Below are 22,573 nucleotides of genomic sequence, written 5' to 3' on the forward strand. Positions count from 1 at the left end.
TGCCTGGTGTATAGGAAGTGCTTAAGAAATAGCACAGTTAGTGTTATTATTATCGGAATGAAGACATAACCCTCCATCAGAATAACCCTCCATTTTTGCATGTTTTAGTAGTGGTTTCCTGTAATAGGATGTCAAGGGAGTCCTGCCGATTTAGTCATTCAGTCGTATTTATTGAACGCTTACTGTGTGCAGAGCCCTGTACTAAGTGCTTGGGAGAATCTTGTCTTATGCTGATGAGTCGTTTCCGACCCGTAGCGACTCCATGGACACATCTCTCCCAGAACGACCCACCTCCATCTGCTGTCGTTCTTGGTAAAGATACGGAAATGGTTTACCATTGCCTTCATCTTCATAGTAAACTTGAGTCTCCACCCTTGACTCTCTCTCATGCCACTGCTGCCCAGCACAGGTGAGCTTTGATTTGTAGCAGATCGCCTTCCACTCGCTTGCCACTGGCCAAACTAGGAATGGAATCGGTATGCCTCTGCTTGACTCTCCATCCTGTAACCGAGACTCGTAGAATACTGGAAACCCTCCAGGTGCGACCCTGAGAGGAGCTCAGGAGAGTACAATACAACAATAAACAGATGCATTCCCTGCCCACAACGAGCTTACAGATTTAATGGAATAGAATAGGTGTGCTACAGTGGAGTGCTAAATGGGCTTCCCCTTGCTATTTCAATGTTTCCTAAACATCAACATGGAGCAGATTTTAAAGTAAGAAACGGACTAGAACAAAGCATCCTCCATGCCTCATGTTACTAACAGACCTGTTTAATTTAGCACATCTGCTCATTCTAGTCTTATGCACAGTTGGGGAATGCAGTCATATGCATGAAGTGTGATTAAAGAAATGGCTGTTCAAAAAAGTTATGAATCGTAGGCAGGGAAAAATGTATATTTTCAGTTGTTGCATCACATCTGTCTCCAGAGACTTGACAGTCCTGTGTATAGTTTCTTCCTATATACTGCATCCTCCTTCCGTCTTTCAAAGGACTTTGTGGCCTAGTGGAAAAAGCATGGATTTGAGAGTCGGGGGGTTTGTGGTTCTAATCCTGGTTCGCTTGCTTGCTCGGAGACCTTGGGCAAATCACTTCACTTCTCTGGACCTCTTTTTCCTCAGCTGTAAATATGGGGATTCACTACCTGCTCGTCCTCCTACTTATACTGTGAGCCCCCCACATCGTCCCTACTCGCTCCCTCTGCTCTTCTCCATCCCCACCCCACAGTACTTCTGTATATATGTACACATTTATAATTCGGTTTATTTTTATTAATGATGTGTATACAGCTAAAATTCTATGTATTGCTATTGATGCCCGTTTACTTGTTTTAATGTCTGTCTCCCCCCTTCTAGACTGTGAGCCCATTGTGGGCAGGGATTGAAGCAGCGTGGCTTAGTGGAAAGAGCACAGGTTTGGGAATCAGAAGTTGTGAGATCTAATCCCGGCTCTGCCACTTGTCAGCTGTGTGACCTTGGGCAAGTCACTTAACTTCTCTGTGCCTCATTTACCTCATCTATAAAATGGGTGTGAAGACTGTGAGCCTCTCATGGTACAACCTGATTACCTTGTATCTATCCCAGTGCTTAGAACAGTGCTTGGCACGTAGTAAGCACTTAACAAATACCAACATTATTATTATTTTTATTATTATTGTATCTGTTGCTGAATTGTACTTTCCAAGTGCTTAGTGCTCTGCACATAGTAAGCACTCAATAATTACGATTGAATGAATGAATGTAGAGCACTGTACTAAGCGCTTGGGAAGTACAATTCTTGAGAATTCAGAGATTTTTCTGTCGAAGAGGAATTGCGGTACAGGTGTCTACATCCTTCCTTCCGTGGTTATTCACAGAAAGCTGGGTCTTTTTCGTCAGATGGTCCAAGCACTCAGTGGTATTTATTGATAGTTCTCTGTGTGCTAAGCACACCAGAGAGAAAAAATACAGTAGAGTCCGTAGACATGTGCCTTGCCCCCAGAGAGCTCGCAGACTAGATGAGGAGCTCACAGTCTATTCTTTCAATCAGTAGTATTTATTGAATGCTTACTATGTGCAGAGCACTGTACTAAGCGCTTGGGAAAGTACAACATAAAAAACAGTGATGGTTCCTGCCCACAACGAGCTTATAGTCAAGAAGTGGGGAAAAAGAAATCAGTGCTGTTAAATAAAATGAGTGCCTGGGGGCTGGGAGGCGGGAAGAGCAAAGAGAGCAATTCAGGGTGACGCAGAAGGGAGCTGGAGCTGAGGAAACGTGGGGCTTAGTCTGGGAAGGCCTCTTGGAGGAGATGGACCTTCAGTAAGGCTCTGAAGCGGGGGAGAGTCATTGTCCATAGTCAGAGAGGGCTGAGGAATGTTAGCCGAGTTGAGAGAAGTCAGGAAAAGGCTTCTCCTGTCTGTCCGTCCTGGAGGGGTGGGTTTAGCTTAAGGTGGGCAAGTGAGGCAGCCATCTCAGGGCCGCTGTCAGAGGCGAAAGGCAGTGTGACAGGGCAGGCTGAAGCCATAGTAGGTTGGCTGTGGTTAAAAATAGGAAAACACCCCATTTCCCACATCAGTCAATGGGTCGAATTTATTGAGCGCTTACTGCATGCAAAGCACTGTATGAAGCGCTCTCTGGGCCTCAGTTCCTTCATCTCTGAGCCCCATGTGGGACAACCTGACTACCTTATATCTACCCCAGCGTTCGGCACATTGTAAGTGCTTAACAAATGCCATAATAATAATAATAATAATAATAATAATAATAATAATAATAATCTCTACAATAGGGATTGAGACTGTGAGCCCTACATGGGACAGTGTCCAACCTGATTTTTTTGTATCCTCCCCAGGGCTTAGTACGGTGCCTGGCACATAGTAAGTGCTTAACAAATACCATCATCATTATTATTGTTACAGTAGAACAGAAAACAGGCACATTCCCTGCCCACAAGGAACTTATATTCTACAGGGGGAGACTGCCTGCCATACTTGACTTGAAATTGGTGCCTGTATATTACCAGCAATCTGATGGAGGTCACACACGGTCTCAGAGAAGCAGTGAGGCTAAGTGGTTAGAGCACGAGTGTAGGAGTCAGAAGGACCTGAGTTCTAGTCCTGGCTCAGCCACATGTCTGCTGGGTGACCTTGGGCAAGTCACTTCACTTCTCAGGGCCTCAGTTCCCTCATCTGGAAAATGGGGATTAAGAGTGTGAGCCCTGTGTGGGACAGGGCTTGTGTCTAACCTGATTAACTTGCATCTACTCCAGTGCCTAGAACAGTGCTTGGCACATAGTAAGTGCTGATTAAGTACCATAATTATTATTATTATCAGGGGCTCAGGAGCAAGAGCCTGGGATCTACCCAGACATCATACAGAACAGGATGGAGCAGAGGATTTTTTTTCCCTGCCTTAGAGCATCCAGATATCTAAAACTGGCTCTGTGGAGAGGGGAGAGAAATAGAAACATATACTCCCAAGATTTGGCCTGGATAAAATTTACTACTTGGGAGATCTTTTTTTAGGTAAAGCGATACCAAAATATATGGTGATAAACATTTTTATCATCCAGAAGACTCACTGTCCCCTGAGTTAAAATAAGTGGTTATTTCCTGTGGCTATGATTTTGTGGAAACTTTTTCCAGAACCCTTGTGCTGTAAAGGTTCTGTTCCCGAAAGATTCTGGGCTCAGTTTTAGTTCATTCATCCAGTCAGTCATACATACTGAGCACTTATTGTGTGCCGAGCACTGTACTAAGCGTTTGAGAGTACATTATAACAATAGACGGGCACATTCCCTGTTCACAACGAGCTTACAGTCTAGAAGGGGAAGACAGACATTAAAATAAATAAATTATAGCTATGTGCATGAAATAATAGTCCATTTACATGATAATATACCCAGCAGAGCCAGATGGTGAAGTTGTGTGAGTTTTAATGCAAACCCTGATCATAGGATTGATGTCTGCTGTGAGCCCTCGGGCAAGTCACTTTACTTCTGTGTGCCTCAGTTCCCTCATCTGCAAATTGGGAATTCAATACCTGTTCTCCCTCCTACTTTGACCGTGAGCTCCATGTGGGACCGGATTCTCTTGTATTGCTCCAGCGCACAGTACAGTGCTTGGCACATAATAAGCACATAACATTTATTGAGTGCTTACTATGTGCAGAGCATTATACTAAACACTGGAGAGTACAATATAGAAGAATTGTATTGTAGGAGCCATGTTCCCTGCCCATGATGAGTTTACAGTCTAGAGAAAACGAGCTTACAGTCTAGAGCTAGCAGGTATCATTACTATAATTAATAATTATATAATTATTATATAAATTATATATTAGATTAATAAAAATAAAAAAATAGTTCAAAACTGCAGTTATTGTTAGGGGAGTATTTACCAAACCACCATACTAGGGAAGTTGCAGAGTCATTGTCATAATGAGTGTCAAAGATGTTGCTTTGAACAGACAACATCATTTTACCTTGGAATCAGCTCCAAAGAGAAACACTGTGGCCTAGTGGAAATCAATCCATCAGTGGTGTTTATTAAGCACTTACTGTATGCGGAGCACTGTACTAAGCGCATGGGAGAATACAGTCCAACAGAGTTGGTAGACACATACCCCGCCCACAACGAGCTCACAGTCTAGAAGGCAAGGGCCCGGGCATAGTAGTCAGGGGACCTGGGTTCCAATTCTGGATCTACCACTTCGCCTGCTGTGTGACCTTGGGCAAGTCACTCAACTTCTCTTTGCCTCAGTTTCCTCATCTGTTAAAAAGCGATTCAATACCCCATTTCCCTTCTACTTTGACTAAGAGCCCTAAATGGGACAGGAATGTGTTCAACTTAATTATCTTAGATGTTTTCAGCACTCAGTCCAATGCTCAGCACACAGCAAGTGCTTTAACAGATACCAGTTATTATTATCATCATCATTATTGTCCTTAAAATATGTACCCATCATCAAAGCATATTGGATAGCAAGCGTCTCTTCTGAAAAGTGTATTTTGACAGTTAAGGAAAACCATTTTATTCATCTGCCATCGTTTGATTCTTCTTTTGCTTCAAAATTGTGGGCTGTGCAGATGAATAGACTTTTCCAGTTGCCTGCATGTAAGGCTGCCAGTATGCCCAGTTCTCCCATAATTTACAAGCTTTCCTCCTGAAATGGGATTGCAGGGCATTCAGAAGAGACTCACAATAACAGAAGAACCCTCCCTTAATTCCCTGACAGCATTTTAGCCAAAATGTAGATGGAGACTTGGAGGTGTGCATGTCTGAGGGTAATCTTGCTACTTCTAGGTGGACCTCACAAATTCCCTGTGTTCATTCATTCATTCAAGTCATTTATTGAGCACTTAGTGTATGCAGAGCACCCTACTAAGAGCTTGGGAGAGTACGGTACAACAATAAACTGAGTTTATTGTTATTTTTCAGCGGTCGGAGTCATTTGTTTTGTCTGTTAGGAATGTTCTGAAGATCTGGGTATTTCACTTGAAATGAGCTTCCGAAGGATTGCGTTGCATTTGCATCTGAATAAGGAAAAAAATCCGGGTTGATTAGTGGAAATTTTGCCTTGGGAATTTGGCTAAAAGGATTTTCACCCCCAGATCGTGATCTGTTGAGAGGCAGAATGCTTCGGTATCAGAGTCCCGACCCCCCTCAGGTGGTGGGGTCCAGATGTTACCCCAGATGTGCCTGAATCATCCCAGAGTGGAAATCTTTTGGCACTATTCAGAAATCACAAGTTCTCCTCCCAAACTTCCCTCCCTACTTAAATTCAGCTTTCCCCCAAGCACAGGTTAAACCCGCATTGGCTATTTAAAATGGGAAATTCTTGGTCGACCCGATTTCCTTAAGGCATGACCCGGTCAAAGAGAAATCCAGTTGCTCCTGGGGGACAGGGGATGTCCACAAGTACAACATTCATTCAGTCGTATTTATTAAGCACTTACTGTTTGCAAAGCATTGTACTAAGCACTTGGGAGAGTACAACAGAACAATAAACAGACACATTCCCTGCCCATAGCGAACTTACAGTCCAGAGGGACTGTAAATATTTATATTTATTATAAATATTTATTAATATAAATAAATATATACAGCATTTCGCACCCAGTGGGAACTTGATAAATACCATTGCTAATAATAGTAGTAGTAATTGTGGTGTTTGTTAAGTGCTTACTATGTGCTAAGCACTGTACTAAGCACTGTGGTGGACACTGGGTTGGACATAGTCGCTGTCCCATGTGGGGCAAGTGAGCTTCGTGTTCCCTTCAGTGGGGGCCAGTAGAGCCCTCACAGACCTGGTTTTCAGGCCCCGTCTAAGTCAGGGTTGATAAAGGTGGAGCTCTACTCCTTTTTCCTTGGGGATCTACTACATCATGGGCAGAGACCATGTCTCTTCCATCATACTCTCCCAAGCACTTAGTGCAGAGTAAATGCTCAATAAGTAATAATAATAATAACTTATTATTATCTCCCCCTCTAGACTGTGAGCTCATTGTGGGCAGGAATGTGTCTGTTGTTATATTGTACTTTCCCAGGTGCTTAGTACAATGCTTTTTTACACAGTAAGCACTCAATAAATAATAATACTTATGGTATTTGTTAAGCACTTACTATGTGCCAAACACTGTTCTAAGCCCTGGGGTGGATACAATCAATCAATCAATCAATCAATCGTATTTATTGAGCGCTTACTATGTGCAGAGCACTGTACTAAGCGCTTGGGAAGTACAAATTGGCATCACATAGAGACAGTCCCTACCCAACAGTGGGCTCACAGTCTAAAAGGGGGAGACAGAGAACAGAACCAAACATACCAACAAAATAAAATAAGTAGGATAGAAATGTACAAGTAAAATAAATAAATAAATAAATAAATAGAGTAATAAATATGTACAACCATATATACATATATACAGGTGCTGTGGGGAAGGGAAGGAGGTAAGACGGGGGGATGGAGAGGGGGACGAGGGGAGAGGAAAGAAGGGGCTCAGTCTGGGAAGGCCTCCTGGAGGAGGTGAGCTCTCAGCAGGGCCTTGAAGGGAGGAAGAGAGCTAGCTTGGCGGATGGGCAGAGGGAGGGCATTCCAGGCCCGGGGGATGACGTGGGCCGGGGGTCGATGGCGGGACAGGCGAGAGCGAGGTACAGTGAGGAGATTAGTGGTGGAGGAGCGGAGGGTGCGGGCTGGGCAGTAGAAGGAGAGAAGGGAGGTGAGGTCGGCGGGGGCGAGGTGATGGAGAGCCTTGAAGCCCAGGGTGAGGAGTTTCTGCTTGATGCGCAGATTGATCGGTAGCCATTGGAGGTTTTTGAGGAGGGGAGTAATATGTCCAGAGCGTTTCTGGACAAAGATAATCCGGGCAGCAGCATGAAGTATGGATTGAAGTGGAGAGAGACACGAGGATGGGAGATCAGAGAGAAGGCTAGTGCAGTAGTCCAGACGGGATAGGATGAGAGCTTGAATGAGCAGGGTAGCAGTTTGGATGGAGAGGAAAGGGCGGATCTTGGCAATGTTGCGGAGCTGAGACCGGCAGGTTTTGGTGACGGCTTGGATGTGAGGGGTGAATGAGAGAGCGGAGTCGAGGATGACACCGAGGTTGCGGGCTTGTGAGACGGGAAGGATGGTAGTGCCGTCAACAGAGATGGGAAAGTTAGGGAGAGGACAAGGTTTGGGAGGGAAGACAAGGAGCTCAGTCTTCGACATGTTGAGCTTTAGGTGGCGGGCGGACATCCAGATGGAGATGTCCTGAAGGCAGGAGGAGATGCGAGCCTGGAGGGAGGGGGAGAGAGCAGGGGCAGAGATGTAGATCTGGGTGTCATCAGCGTAGAGATGATAGTTGAAGCCGTGGGAGCGAATGAGGTCACCAAGGGAGTGAGTGTAGATTGAGAACAGAAGGGGACCAAGCACTGAACCTTGGGGAACCCCCACAGTAAGAGGATGGGAGGGGGAGGAGGAGCCTGCAAAAGAGACTGAGAAAGAACGACCGGAGAGATAAGAGGAGAACCAGGAGAGGACGGAGTCAGTGAAGCCAAGGTCAGATAACGTGAAGCCAAGGTCAGATACAAGGTAATCAGGTTGTCCCACTTGGGGCTCACAGTCTTAATCCCCATTTTGCAGATGAGGTAACTGAGGTGAAGTCACTGTGATTGAATGAATAATAATAATGGTATGTGTTAAGCCCTTACTATGTGCCAGGGATTGTTCTTAGCCCCAGGGCAGATACAAGATAGTCGGGTTGGACACAGTCCCTGTCCCACATAGGGCTCATAGTCTTAATCCCCATTTTCCAGGTGAGGGAACTGAGGCCCAGTGAAATGAGTTGCCCAAGGTCACCCAGCAGACAAGTGGTGGAGCCAGGATTAGAACCCATGACCTTGTGACTCTCAGGCCCAAACTCTATCCACGAGGCCACACTGCGTCTAATGCCATCTATTGATCGCCCTTCAGACATCAGTTCAGGCTGAAGAGACCTGCATCCCAAATCACCCCACATGCATGGTCATTGTTGAGGCCGGACCCGGCGAAGAGGTGTCCGAGTTGGCATCCGGGTACAATGGGCCGGTGGCATCCCAGCCGCCAGGGGCAGAGGGAGTCCCGGCTGGGGCCCGGGGCCCACTGTCCGGAGCCAAGCTCCATCCCCGTGCCAGGCTGACATGGGATAGGTTTCTACGTGGGCACAAAGGGAAAAGCGAGCTATCAAACACCATGTGGGGGGGCTAGTTAACATCCCATGGTCCAGCAATGCTTCCCTCAAGGGATTTCACTTTTAAATAAGCACCAGCGTGGATACACGGATCTGTCTAGATAAATACTAACGGGTTTCAAAACATATGCATAGTTATTTTTCAGAAGAGTCGAAGGCCCATCTATAGAAATAATTATGCCGGGATAATATACCCCATTAAATGTATTCAGACATTTTTGTGCCAAGTTTCTTGCCTACGCCATCCATTCTCTTAACTTGTGGGATTAAAAAAGTTATATTTATCATTCGATGAAATAATCCAGGCATCCTAGAAGATCTTAGTGAAGAATTTTCATGATAAATGGCTTCAAATTGTGTGGTTAGTACTACCGTGTTGTGATCTTAATATAGCAAATGAAACTAAAAAAATATATGAGTTAGGTTCCTCAAAAAGATTAAAGAACCCATTTTATTTACCCAAAATCCCTTTTTTATTATACCTTGAGGTTTTTTTTTTTCCCTAAATTGATGTAGCTTTTGAGGTAAAGTTCAATCAGGCAATTAAAGATAAGAGCTTTTAAGATCAGCTCAGGCAATTAAAATATGTAATGTAGATGTAGCATACACTTTTGCTGTGTAAGTTCATTATTACAGCATATTATGAAAAGCACATTGGCCCATTTTTTATTTCTCTAAATGATTTTCAGTCTGGTGGCATTTGAGCCAGAGAGTCAAGTCATAAGGGGTTCTTGAAATCCTTTCTGCATCAAAGAGGGAAGCCGATTGTGCAAATGCAGCGAGGAGTTGAACAGCAAAATAAAGAGATCTGGGAGGAGAAAAGGCATTTTTCACCTCAACCTCTTGTCTCTCCCAGCTTGATTTGAGCATCTGAACTCCCGTTGATTTCAGCACAAGAAATGGGCCCTTTAGTCACCCCTTTTTTTTTCCTGCTCCACCAAATAAGCCACCATCCCAGAAATGGGGGCAGATTTTGTGCTGGTGAAGGGCAGAGGAGGAAAGAAAACAATTAGAAAGGAGTTGGTCAATGAGAGAGGAGAACAAAGCTTTTCTCACCTTGCTCACTCATAAGGGAGAAGTCCCAACTTTGGGCTTTTCAGTATGGATTTTAAGTATGAATTCATTAGTGTCATTGTCAGCCCCAAGCTCAGGAAGCGGCTTAGCATCAAAGTTTTAACATCTGAATTTGTGAGTTAAAAAACTATATTGAGGCTGCCTGAGAGGATTGAAAATAGAAAAGGCCAAAGTAGTCAATTTCGAACACCTGGGTTCTAATGCCGGCACTGCCACTTATCTGCTGTGTGACCTTGGGAAAGTCATTTCACTTCTCGGCCTCAATTGCATCATCTTTAAAATGAGGATTAAGACTGGGCGCCCCATGTGAGTCATGGACTGTGCCCAACCCGATTATCTTGTATCTACCCCAGCACTTAGGACAGTGTCTGGAGCATAGTAAACGTTTAACACAGTGCTCTGCACACACAGTAAGGGCTCAGTAAATGTGATTGACTGACTGACAATGCCATTAAAAATAAATCAATTGTATTTACTGAGTGCTTATTATGTGCAGAACACTGTACTAAATGCTAAGTGCAATAATAATATTGTATAGTAATAATACCACGCTGCTGCCCAGATCATCTTTGTGCAGAAACACTCTGGGCATGTGCCTCCCCTCCTCAAAAATCTTTAGTGGCTACCAGTCAACCTACGCATCAAGCAAAAACTCCTCACTCTCGGCTTCAAGGCTCTCCATCACCTCACCCCCTCCTACCTCACCTCCCTTCTCTCCTTCTGCAGCCCAGCCCGCACCCTCCGCTTCTCTGCCGCTAACCTCCTCACTGTGCCTCGTTCTCGCCCGTCCCACCGTCGACCTCCGGCCCACGTCCTCCCCCTGGCCTGGAATGCCCTCCCTCTGCACATCTGCCAAGCTAGCTCTCTTCCTCCCTTCACAGCCCTACTGAGAGCTCACCTCTTCCAGGAGGCCTTCCCAGACTCAGCCCCCTTTATCCTCTCCTCCTCCCCATCCCCCCGGCCCTACCTCCTTCCCCTCCCCACAGCACCTTTATATATGTTTGTACAGATTTATTGCTCTATTTATTTTACTTGTACATATTTACTATTCTTTTTATTTTGTTGATGATGTGCATCTAGCTTTACTTCTATTTATTCTGATGACTTGACACCTGTCCACATGTTTTGTTTTGTTGTCTGTCTCCCCCTTCTAGACTGTGAGCCCATTGTTGGGTAGAGACCATCTCTATATGTTGCCAACTTGTGCTTCCCAAGCGCTTAGTGCAGTGCTCTGCACACAGTAAGCACTCAATAAATACAATTGAATGAATAATAATAATGATGGCATTTATTAAGCACTTACTATGTGCAAAGCACTGTTCTAGAGTTAGCAGACGCATTCCTATCCCACAGTGTTATCTATCTATCTATCTATTTAAAACAGATAGACAGGTAAATAATAGATTCGTATATTCCCAAATGAGAATGGTCAATTTGAAGGAGAAGGAAGTTCCGGGTTGGGGACCCGGCCAGAGAAAAGAGTTGGAAGCAAGAGAGATTAAGAGCCGGGTAGAGTTAGGTGCTGGGCTTGGGAGGAACAAAGAATGTGAGCTGGGGAATGGCAGGTGAGAAGAACAGAAATATAAAGAGGAGAGAAACAAAGGAAATGAACAATGAGCAAGTCTTTTTGCCAGAACAGACGTTTCAGCAAACATTACAGCTTCACTTCAAAACATACATCGCCACTAATGAGGTGTTAGCCCTGCATATTAATAAACCTAAAGCCAGAGTCCTAACTATCATTACCCACATCAAACGTAACTGCAAGATTAACACCTATAACCATGTTTCTGGAAGATGTGAGAATGCTCTGACAGTAACTGCTCTCTCTTTCCCCGAGGATAAAGAGGAGAAATGGAAGGGTAATGGAAGGGAAATTTAGATTTTTTTTTTGTATTTTATAATTAGCTAGAGTAGTTTTATACAAATGCCATATGTGGGGAGTGAAAAAATCAGTCAAGAGACTTGGAATTCAAGGAAAATATATATATATGGATGGATCTGAATTAGTATTTGTTTGTTTTCCATAATGCAAGTGTTCCTCTAATATAAGTGTTTTCCCTACCTCAAATATTTGGAGCCCTTGTTGTACCAGTAAAAATATTATTTGCATGGTTTTTGGACTTGAAGGGTACAGTCTTTTTTTAGGTCCAGCTTCAGACATTTAGCCACCACTGAGGCGGAGAAAAATGTTCAGCCTTCTCCCATTTATATGATGTCATTCATGAGTCCATTAGAATCCCCAAATCGAGAGTATTTCCGCCCTGGGGGTAGTCGGGGAGTAAAGAAGACTTTACCCCTCCCATAGTTCAGACCCACGAGTTCCCCCACCAGTCCCCATTCCCACATACACAACCCCCGGGTCCAACCGCAGCGGGCCCCCTCGCTCCACAACAAGATGGTGTCCCCTCTGAAGCTGGTCCCACTCTTGTGGTTATGGGTGAAGTCTCAGGGTGAGGAGTTCCATATTCAAACCCTGAGTCAATGATAAGTCTCACTGTAAATTCTTATGTTGCCAAACCTCTCTGAGAATGTCATCTCTGTGTCAAACACTGTTAGGATCTCCCCATGTGCAGCCTAGTGCCAAACCTGTTAATCCCTCAGTGGTATTTATTGAGTGCTTACTGTATGCAGAACACTGTACTAAGCACTTGGGAAAGTTCATTCATTCAGGCATATTTATTGAGCGCTTAATGTGTGCAGAGCACAAGTACAATACATCAGAATTGGTGCTCTGCACACAATAAGCGCTCAATAAATACGATTGAATGAATGAATTGGTAGACATTTCCCTGCCCACAAGGTGCTTGCAGTCTGGAGGGAAACAGGCATTAAAATAAATTACAGTTATGTGCATAAGAGCTGTGGAGCTGAGAGTGGGGTGAATACAATCCAAGTGCCTAGGCAACACAGCACAGAGAAAGTACAGGGAATAGGGAGGTAAGGTCTCTTGGAGGAAATGTGATTTCAGGAAGACTTTGAAGGTGAAGCGAGTGGTGCTCTGTCAGATATGAAGGGCGAGGGAGTTCCAGGTCAAAGGAAGGATATGGGCAAGGGGTGGGCGGCGAGATAGATGAGATTGAGGTACAGGAGGAGATGGGCGCTAGAGGAGCGAAGCTTTCAGACTGGATGATAAGAAATCAGCAGGGTAATGTAGGAATGGCCAAGGTGGTTGAGGGCTTTAAAGCCAGTGGTAAGGAGTTTCTGGTGGATGGTCAACCACTAGAAGTTCTGAGGACTGGGGAAATGTGGCCGGAACTTTATTTAAGAAAAACAATCCAGACGGCACAGTTGGCGTATGGACTGGAGTAGAGAGGCAGTGAGGTCAGCGAGGTTGCTGATGTGGTAGTCAAGACAGGATAAGATAAGTGCTTGGGTCATTGTGGAAGCAATTTGGGTGGAAAGGACAGGGCAGATGTGAGCAATATTGCGAAGGTAGAACGGACAGGATTTGGTGATACTGAGTGTGTGGGTTTGATGAGAAATGAGTTCAGGATAATGCCAAGGTGACAGGTTTGTGAGGCAGAGAGGTTGGTGGGGTATACAGTGATGGGAAAGACCCAGGGAGAGCCCTTGAAAGAGTACGTTACAATAATGTTGGTAGAAATGAACCTTACCTCAAGGAACTTACAGTCTGATAAGTTCTGTGTTTATTACTCTTGTTGTTCTTTATCACTAGGCTTTCCCTGAGAGGAGCTCATCTCACCACAGGACTTCCTAGCCTTCTAAGAGTGTTCTGATGGTCACCACAGTCAAGAACCCATTACTAATAATTACAATAATAATTTCTGTATTTGTTAAGCACTTACTATGTGCCTGGCACTGTACTAAGCACTGGATTTTGAATACAAGCAAATTGGCTAGCTCAGTGCCACTCATATGTTTTGCTAAATAGTCCTAGTATAAGATAATTTCAGAGGCAGAAATTCTGTGGCCCTTCCTGCCAAGCCTTGACTTTGAGGAGGAAGCTCTGCTGAGGGAAAATTCTTTCAAATTGTCTCAATTCTGTCAGAAGTTGTGTGTGGTTTTATCTGACATTACTATAATGACCTTCACTTCAAACTTTTGCCATGGGTCATCATGAAGACCCAGAACTCAGAAAGGGACTTTGGTCTTCCTTTTTTTTTTCATTATCTTCATTTTGTTCTTCATTTTCTCACCACTTAGAAGAAATGAGGGACTCCTTAAAAATGTTTAGATTTGCCAGATCTCACTGAAGTTGCTAATCTCGCAGAGTACCTGGAATTTTGACTTCCTTCTTTCTCGATTTAGCCACTTTCTCCTGAAGAAAATACGATTCCATTTGGAAAGCAGTTTTAAAGTCCCAAATTTGAACACTCTTCCTTTGACCTGGTGGTATCTTCAAACCAAAGGACAGCTCTAATACTACAAAATAAGACAATGTGATGAAATCAATTGAAATGACATTTCAAAATAATCTGTTATTTGGCAGAGAGTAAATATTGGCAGTCATTGTGCAGGAGGTTTATGGGAGAAATCTTGGCAAGCCTTTAGTTGCTAGTAATTAAAGAGAAGCAGTGTGGCCTAGTGGATGTGAACTTAATAAGGCTTTGAAGGTGGGGAGAGTGAAGTTTGGGCATATATGGAGGGGGAAGGAACTATGGACCAGGAGGAGGATGTGGGCAAGGGGTCGGTGGTGTGATAGACTGGATCAGGGCACAGTGAGCAAGCTGGCACTGGAGGAGCAAAAGGTCCAAGGTGGATTGTAGTAGATCAGCCAGCTAAGGCAGGAGGAGGCAAGCTGATTGAGTGCTTTAAAAAACACAGTGTTCTGCCTAGAATAAATGCTGCTGATTAATCACTGGGGAATAAGTCAAAGGCAAATAGGCGACCTCAAGTGTTCTTTGAGAGCAGACTTAGAAGGCCATTGTGCAGACAGTAAGAGAAAGGAATTTTTTTAGGGTATTTGTTAAGTGCTTAGAGGGTGCCAGGCACTGTACTAAGTATAGGGACCGTCTCTATATGTTGCCAACTTGTACTTCCCAAGCACTTAGTACAGTGCTCTGCACACAGTAAGTGCTCAATAAATACGACAGTGAATGAATGAATTGGGGTGGATCCAAGCTAATCAGGCTGGACACAGTCCCTTTCCCTCATGGGGATTTTAGTCTTAATCCTCATTTTCGAGATAAGATAACTGATGCCCAAAGAAGCAAAGTGACTTGCCCAAGGTCACCCCGCAGACAGGTGGTAGGGCCAGGGTTAGAACCCAGCCCTTTTTGACTCCCAGGCCCATGCTTTATCCACTAAGGCACACTGCTTCTGTACATCGTGTACATTGTACCTGATTATAGCATATCCAGATGATATGTGTGTGTCGATGATGATGGGCTCTCTGGGGAATGAGATGTGCGTGGAGTCTGAAGCATGAGGCACGTAGCTGGCTTCAGTCGGTGTACATGCAAGAATCAACTCTGGTCGTTCTGCCGCACTTGAAACCACCTTTCACAAATCTCTGTTCTCCTTTACTCCAGCAATGCGCTTTTCCTCAACAGACCAAATAACTGAATGGCACTTCTGATGCCAAGAACACCAATCCTCAAGTTCCCAAGCACTCCTGCTAAATGGATAATAATTATAATAATAATAATTGTAGTGATATTTGTTAAGTGCTTACTATGTACCAGGCACTGTACTAAGCACTGGGGCAGATATAAGCAGATCGGGCTGGACACAGTCCATGTCCCACGTGGGGCTCACAGTCTCAGTCCTCATTTTGCAGACCAGATAACTGAGGCACAGAATAGTTGCCCAAGTGACTTGCCCAAGGTCACAAAGCAGGCAAGTGGCAGAACTGGGATTAGAACCCAGGACCTCCTGTGTCCTAGGTCTGTAATGTTTGGAGTGCCAGCTTTCAACTTTGTACATTTTTCTCTGGCCAAGGAATATTGTTGTACTGTTAACAGGTGAGAGAGAGCTGGTGACAGATATTTCCTATTTTCAGCACAAATGTACATGTATGTAATTTTACTTGGATTTTCATTTGTAGCTGCAATTATTCATTCTGTATGCAAGCTCCTTCATTTTTTTAAAATGATATTTGTTAAGCGCTTATTGTGAAAAGTAAGGTCAAAAAGCAACTTTTATCCTGCAAGGGGAACTTCTGATCAAGGGAAATTTGGGGTTTTAGTGGACAAGGGGTAAAACAGGCTGGGAAAAAAAGACACAGAAGCAACATGGAGGTGGCTAAAATGGGAAAAGGTTTAGGGGAGCAACTTGAGGGGGATAGGAGAATCCCAGAGATGAGGGAACTGGCAAGGATGTCAACTGTAAGCTTATTTTGGGCAGGGAATGTGTCTGCTACTTCTCTTATATTGTACTCTCCCAAGTGCTTAGAGCAGAGCTCTGCACAGAGTAAGTGCTCAATGAGTACCACTCACTGATTGATGTAAAGACTACATTTCATAGAAAATGACAGAGGCATTAAAAGTGATCCTTATATGTGGAATTCTCATTCCAGGGAACCCACGACAGTGACTGTTTTTAATCAGTCAATCATATTTATTGGAGCGCTTACTGTGTGCAGAGCACTATACTAAGCACTTGGGAGAGTACAGTACAACAGAGTTGGCAGCCACTTTCCTGCCCACAACGAGCTTCCAGTCTAGAGGGGGAGACTGACATGAAGGTAGATAAATTATGGATATGTCCATAAATGTTATGTGTTTTTATGAACCAGGTTGGTGTATAATAGGATTTTCGGAAGGATGGTGTGGAATCATGCCAGAACTCTTAAGAAAGGAGTTGCCTCCAACTAGTGGAGATGGGAAGGGAAATGGCGGGCAGGAAAGAAGGGGTACAGCTAGGAAAATGTACGTTCATAATTATCCATTTCTGAGCAGTTTTAAAATTGAGGGTTTTAAAGAAGGTCCAAATGATCTGTGATCCAAAGTGGAATTGTGTTCCAGAAAGGCAGGAAGAGAGGAACTTAAAGAAATGTCTATTTAAAATATTTGGAAAATATTGTTAGCCACTTCCAGAAACATGTTTCTTCTAAAAACAGAACTATGAAGCTGCGTGAATGGTAGATATGAAAGCACTTTGAGTTTCGGGGGGTAAAATGTCTATATAAGAACTTGGCATACCCTGAATCCATCTTGGCCCCAAAATTATAGATAAAAATGAATTTATTATGGCTCTGGGCTTTGTTCTTTTGAAAGGATCTCATTATGCGGTGTCATGTACCAGGTCTTACAGTAGGAGAACCTGTGAATTGTCATCTAGCTGGGCACCAGTGTAGCCCATATTCCTATGTGACTCGGGGAATTTTAAAATCATTTTCTTTAAAAATTTTCATTTTAAAATTGTTTTCTTCATTTTAATCACTTCAAGTCCCCCTATGTTACATGATGCAGTTTTCAAAATCAAATAAGCGTATAAAATCTGTTTAGTCAAGGTACATTTTAAATGAGTCATTTAAAATTGTCTATCTAAAGTCATTATTATCCTGGCTTTATATAGAGACTTTCAGCCTTTTGGTTCCCCCAGTTCTTTGACAAAGCCATTTTCTGAAATGTTATAGCTCTTACTTCCCATGTATATAGTAATAATAATAAAAAATATGGTATTTATTAAGCACTTACTATGTGCCAGGCACTGTTCTAAGCGCAGGGGTGGTTAGAAGTAAATCGGGGTGGGCACAGTCCCTGTCCCATGCTGGGCTCACAAGCTCAATCCCCATTTTTCAGATGAGGTAACTGAGGCCCAGAGAAGTGAAGTGACTTGCCCAAGGTCACACAGCAGACGAATGGAGAAGCTGGGATTAGAACCCTTGACCTACTGACTCTCAGGCCCTGCTCTACCTATTATGCCATGCTGCTTCTCCTACGTAAACAGAAATGCTGCCTAGAAGAGTACATCACAAATAGGAACATATTCCTTCGCCATAATGATGCTTCATAAAAAATCATTTCTATTTACAAGGTCTAGTGATGAGAGGATAATGACCCCTTTTGGCTCTTGTTTAAAAATCCTTTAAATATTATCTTCCAAATGCAAATATTAATCACACACCGATTCAGCAGTAGATCATAACTCATGAACACTTGTGTTTTTGAAAAAAAAAAAGACTTAGCCCATTAACTGAGGTAAACAAACTAGTTTAATGACTCTAGGATGTTGATTTTTTCCTCAGCTTCAACTACCCAAACGGATGTCTTTAAAAATTAAGGCTCCTTTTTTATGCAGGGCCCTTTCTTTGCCCCTGGAAAGTTCTGGGGATTGCAGTATATATGGAAGTGGTGAACTCAATGCATTGTCCATTGAAAGAGAATATGATGTCCCCGCCAGGCTAGGCTGATTTTCTTGTGGTTATCTTTAAATCAGGGATGGTTGTACAGATTTATTTAAGAATGAAGGGTTAATAGATCATAGTAGGCTCACTTTTGAGGAGCTTGCTGTGCATAATCAAATTTGAAATCATATTTCTCTACCCTCCATTTCTTGTTTTAACGTCAAAGCAGGAGGTGGGGTATTTTAGAACTGTTTTAGACCCTAATGGGCTATGGCATTTCTGCAGTTAAATAATCTCTTCCCTTCGATCTCTGTTTCCAAGGGCCTGGTTTAATAATAGTAATAATAGTTGTGGTATTTGTTAAGTTCTTACTATATGCCCAACATTGAGCTATGTGCTGGGGTGGATACAAGTAAATCAGGTTGGACACAGTCCCTGTCCCACATGGGGCTCACAGTCCTAATCCCCATTTTACAGACGAGGGAACTGAGGCCCAGTGAAGTGACCTGCCCAAGATCACAGTGCAGACGAGTGACAAAGTAATGATTAGAACCCATGACCTATGGTTTAGGGAGTCAGAGAAAGTCTGAGAAGAGACTTAAATGGTGGTATTTGTTAAGTGCTCGTTATCTACTATCATCATCATTATCTAGCAAGCATTTTACTAAGTACTGGGGTAAATACAGAATAATCTGGTCAGACATAGACCTGGGACTCCCAGTTTCAGTAGGAAGAAGATCAGGTATTTAATCCCCATTTTACAGATGAGGGTGCACAATGAAGTGAAGTGACTTGCCCAAGGTTACATAGCAGGCAAATAGCAGAGCTGGGATTTGAACCCAGGTCCTCTGATTCCCAGGTCTGTGTTCTTTTCACTAGGCCATGCGCTATCCATTTTTTCCACTGTTTATCATCTTCCCTTATTTGTCTATCCTTCCCCCCTCCTATAAATACTTGGGAATAATAGTAGCATTTAATGAATGCCCCCACTTGGTAAAGCAAACTGTACTAAGCACTTAGAGAGTACAGGATAGCCCAGTGGCATGCTCCCTGCCCACAAGATACTTATATTCTAATGGAGAGACAAACATAAACATAATTACAGCTAGAGAAGTAAAAAAATATATGAAGCAGATAGATATACATCATCATAATAATAGTAATAATAATGACAGTATTTGTTAAGCGCTTACCATGTGCCAGGCACCGTACTAAGTGCTGGGGTAGTTACAAGGTAATTAGGTTGGACACAGTCCCTGTCCCACATGGGGCTTACAGTCTAATCCCCATTTTACAGATGCGGTGACTGAGGCACAGAGAAGTCAAGTGACTTGCCCAAGGTCACACAGTAGACATGTGGTGGAGCCAGGACTAGAACCTGTGGCTCTTCTCTGAGTGCTTGAGTGAGTGTAAGTGAGTTCACAAGGGTTAGAGGTGGATGATGGGTTGCTGTAGCTCAAGGTTCTTCTAATTTTCTTGGAAAATTCATTGAAGAATGCTTGCTGAAGGAGTTGTCCTTTTCCCATGGTTTGGTACTGCTCTTTGCACACATTGGAGGCATAGTGCATATCATTTTTACTAGCACAGCCCTCCCAAAAAGATCCCATCTTAGGCACATATTCAGTGTTTCTGCTCTCCGGAACTAAATCCTGAAACCCCGTTGATGGCACCTTCCAATGGACATAGTTAATTATTGCAGTTTAATTTTATTTAAAGCCCTTGAACAGATATTTGGGTGACCTCCCCATTATTAGGGGATCTGGTGATGAAAATAATTTTTATATCGCATTGAAGTTTTCCTCTTAAGTGCATTCCCATTGTGCACAGATGAATTTGCAAGTGTGGAATGCCAGTGTATTCTCTATCTAATTGTACCTGCTGTTTTAGTTCATTAGAATGCCATCCTGGAGAAATAACTAGCTAGATAAATTGGTTAGCGGATTTTCATATGACAATTAAACATAATGAAGAGGGTTACTGTCCCGCTTTTGCCATTGTGCTGCTTTTCATGGTCACTAAGAGGGGAAGGCCTGCTGATACTCCCTCCGGTTCATGTTAAACTGAAATGGCTTCCTAGCAGCTGTGGGGCAGGCACCCGAGTTATTGATTTACTTAAGGAAAACTTGGAGGACGGCTGGCGTTTTCCTCCGGCCAGAGTTATAATTGTACAGTTTCTTCTCTCAACGAAGCTCCACACGTCTCTTTGCGATCGAGCCTACTCTTTGTCATTTTGTTTCAGAGATATGTATTAAGTGCTTAGTATTCGCCAGGCAGTATACCAAGCACTGAGGTAAATACTAGGGTGGACGCATTCCAGGTCCCATGTGGGGCTCATGGTCTTAATCCCCGTTTTCCAGATATGGTAACCGAGGCCTGGAGAAGTAAAAGTGACTTGCCCAGAGGCACACAGCAGACGAGTGGCAGAGCCGGGATTAGAACCCAGGCCCTCTGAACCCCTAGGCCCTTGCTCTAGCCACCAGGCTGACAGCTTCATTCTTCACCCTCCTTTCTTCTCATTTCCTTTCTCTTTCTCTCTCCTCCTCCTCTCTTTCTTCCCTCACCTCCCGTTCCCTTAGCTCAAGACCCGAACCTCCCAATGGAATTCAGCTGTGAAAGGAATCAGGTGACATGCAGTGGAACTCCTTTTGAGATTTGACATCAGAATGTCTATATGTTCTTGGCCATCCTCCTCCATCTTCAATATTTTAGTGGGTTTATGTGGATGTTTAATGACTGAGCCAGTTGGCTCCAATAAAAATACAGAATTTTGCCTGAGATATAGTTAGCTGAAAAAGAAAATCTTAAATTCCCTCATCTGTATTATTTTCATCTTAAAATTCACAGTGGAAAAGAGTATACTGGTTTTGTATGATCATGTGTTACCATGACATCAAATTTTTAATCAGTTCATTAACTGGAGTTTCAGTCTTTGGTTAAGACAAAAGAAGGCTAACGTAGTGCCTAGAAAACATCTGCTAAGCAAAGCTAAAGTTGATAATAAACAAAATTGGCTTTCTTATGGCTGATTTTCATTCCATTACAGCTAAGCTACCTTAAAAAGCCACTTAATAATAATAATAGCATTTGTTAACTGCTTACTAGGTGCCAAGCACTGTTCTAAGGCCTGGGGTAGAGACAAGATAATTGGGTTGGACACAGTCCCTGTCCCACATGGGGCTCACAGTTTTAATCCCCATTTTATAGATGAGGGGACTTAGGCGCAGAGATAATTTGCATAAGGTCACACCGCAGACAAGTGGCTGTCAGGATTAGAACCCAGGTCCTCCTGCCACTCAGGCTCGTGCACTGTCCACGAGGCCACCTTCAGAATGATGTGAGAATTTGGTTTATATTATAGTTTTATAATATACTACCTCATATTTTTTGGTAACCTTGAACCTCTCTAAAGTGTTGATCAGACCACTGTGGACCACCCCCTTCTCCTCAACACGTTATCTGACCTTGGCTTCACAGACTCCGTCCTCTCCTGGTTCTCCTCTTATCTCTCCGGTCGTTCTTTCTCAGTCTCTTTTGCAGGCTCCTCCTCCCCCTCCCATCCTCTTACTATGGGGGTTCCCCAAGGTTCAGTGCTTGGTCCCCTTCTGTTCTCAATATACACTCACTCCCTTGGTGACCTCATTCGCTCCCACGGCTTCAACTATCATCTCTACGCTGATGACACCCAGATCTACATCTCCGCCCCTGCTCTCTCCCCCTCCCTCCAGGCTCGCATCTCCTCCTGCCTTCAGGACATCTCCATCTGGATGTCCGCCCGCCACCTAAAGCTCAACATGTCGAAGACTGAGCTCCTTGTCTTCCCTCCCAAACCTTGTCCTCTCCCTGACTTTCCCATCTCTGTTGACGGCACTACCATCCTTCCCGTCTCACAAGCCCGCAACCTTGGTGTCATCCTCGACTCCGCTCTCTCATTCACCCCTCACATCCAAGCCGTCACCAAAACCTGCCGGTCTCAGCTCCGCAACATTGCCAAGATCCGCCCTTTCCTCTCCATCCAAACCGCTACCCTGCTAATTCAAGCTCTCATCCTATCCCGTCTGGACTACTGCACTAGCCTTCTCTCTGATCTCCCATCCTCGTGTCTCTCTCCACTTCAATCCATACTTCATGCTGCTGCCCGGATTATCTTTGTCCAGAAACGCTCTGGACGTATTACTCCCCTCCTCAAAAACCTCCAATGGCTACCGATCAATCTGCGCATCAGGCAGAAACTCCTCATCCTGGGCTTCAAGGCTGTCCATCACCTCGCCCCCTCCTACCTCACCTCCCTTCTCTCCTTCTACTGCCCAGCCCGCACCCTCCGCTCCTCCACCACTAATCTTCTCACTGTACCTCGCTCTCGCCTGTCCCGCCATCGACCCCCGGCCCACGTCATCCCCCGGGCCTGGAATGCCCTCCCTCTGCCCATCCGCCAAGCTAGCTCTCTTCCTCCCTTCAAGGCCCTGCTGAGAGCTCACCTCCTCCAGGAGGCCTTCCCAGACTGAGCCCCTTCTTTCCTCTCCCCCTCGTCCCCCTCTCCATCCCCCCGTCTTACCT

At 44.1% G+C, this 22,573-nt stretch overlaps 1 protein-coding gene and 1 non-coding gene across 3 annotated transcripts in view; one reads left to right on the forward strand and one right to left on the reverse strand.

Moving 5' to 3' along the window:
- MAP2K5 (mitogen-activated protein kinase kinase 5) overlaps window positions 1-22,573 on the forward strand; it is a 241,509-nt gene that overhangs the window by 100,721 nt on the left and 118,215 nt on the right. The gene's annotated exons all lie outside the window — the stretch shown is intronic.
- LOC119946260 lies at window positions 420-557 on the reverse strand. Its single transcript, XR_005456366.1, has one exon. It is a non-coding gene; the product is annotated as a small nucleolar RNA SNORA7 (small nucleolar RNA).

This window comes from Tachyglossus aculeatus, chromosome 26 (assembly GCF_015852505.1).
Source record: "Tachyglossus aculeatus isolate mTacAcu1 chromosome 26, mTacAcu1.pri, whole genome shotgun sequence".
Classification (NCBI taxonomy): domain Eukaryota; kingdom Metazoa; phylum Chordata; class Mammalia; order Monotremata; family Tachyglossidae; genus Tachyglossus; species Tachyglossus aculeatus.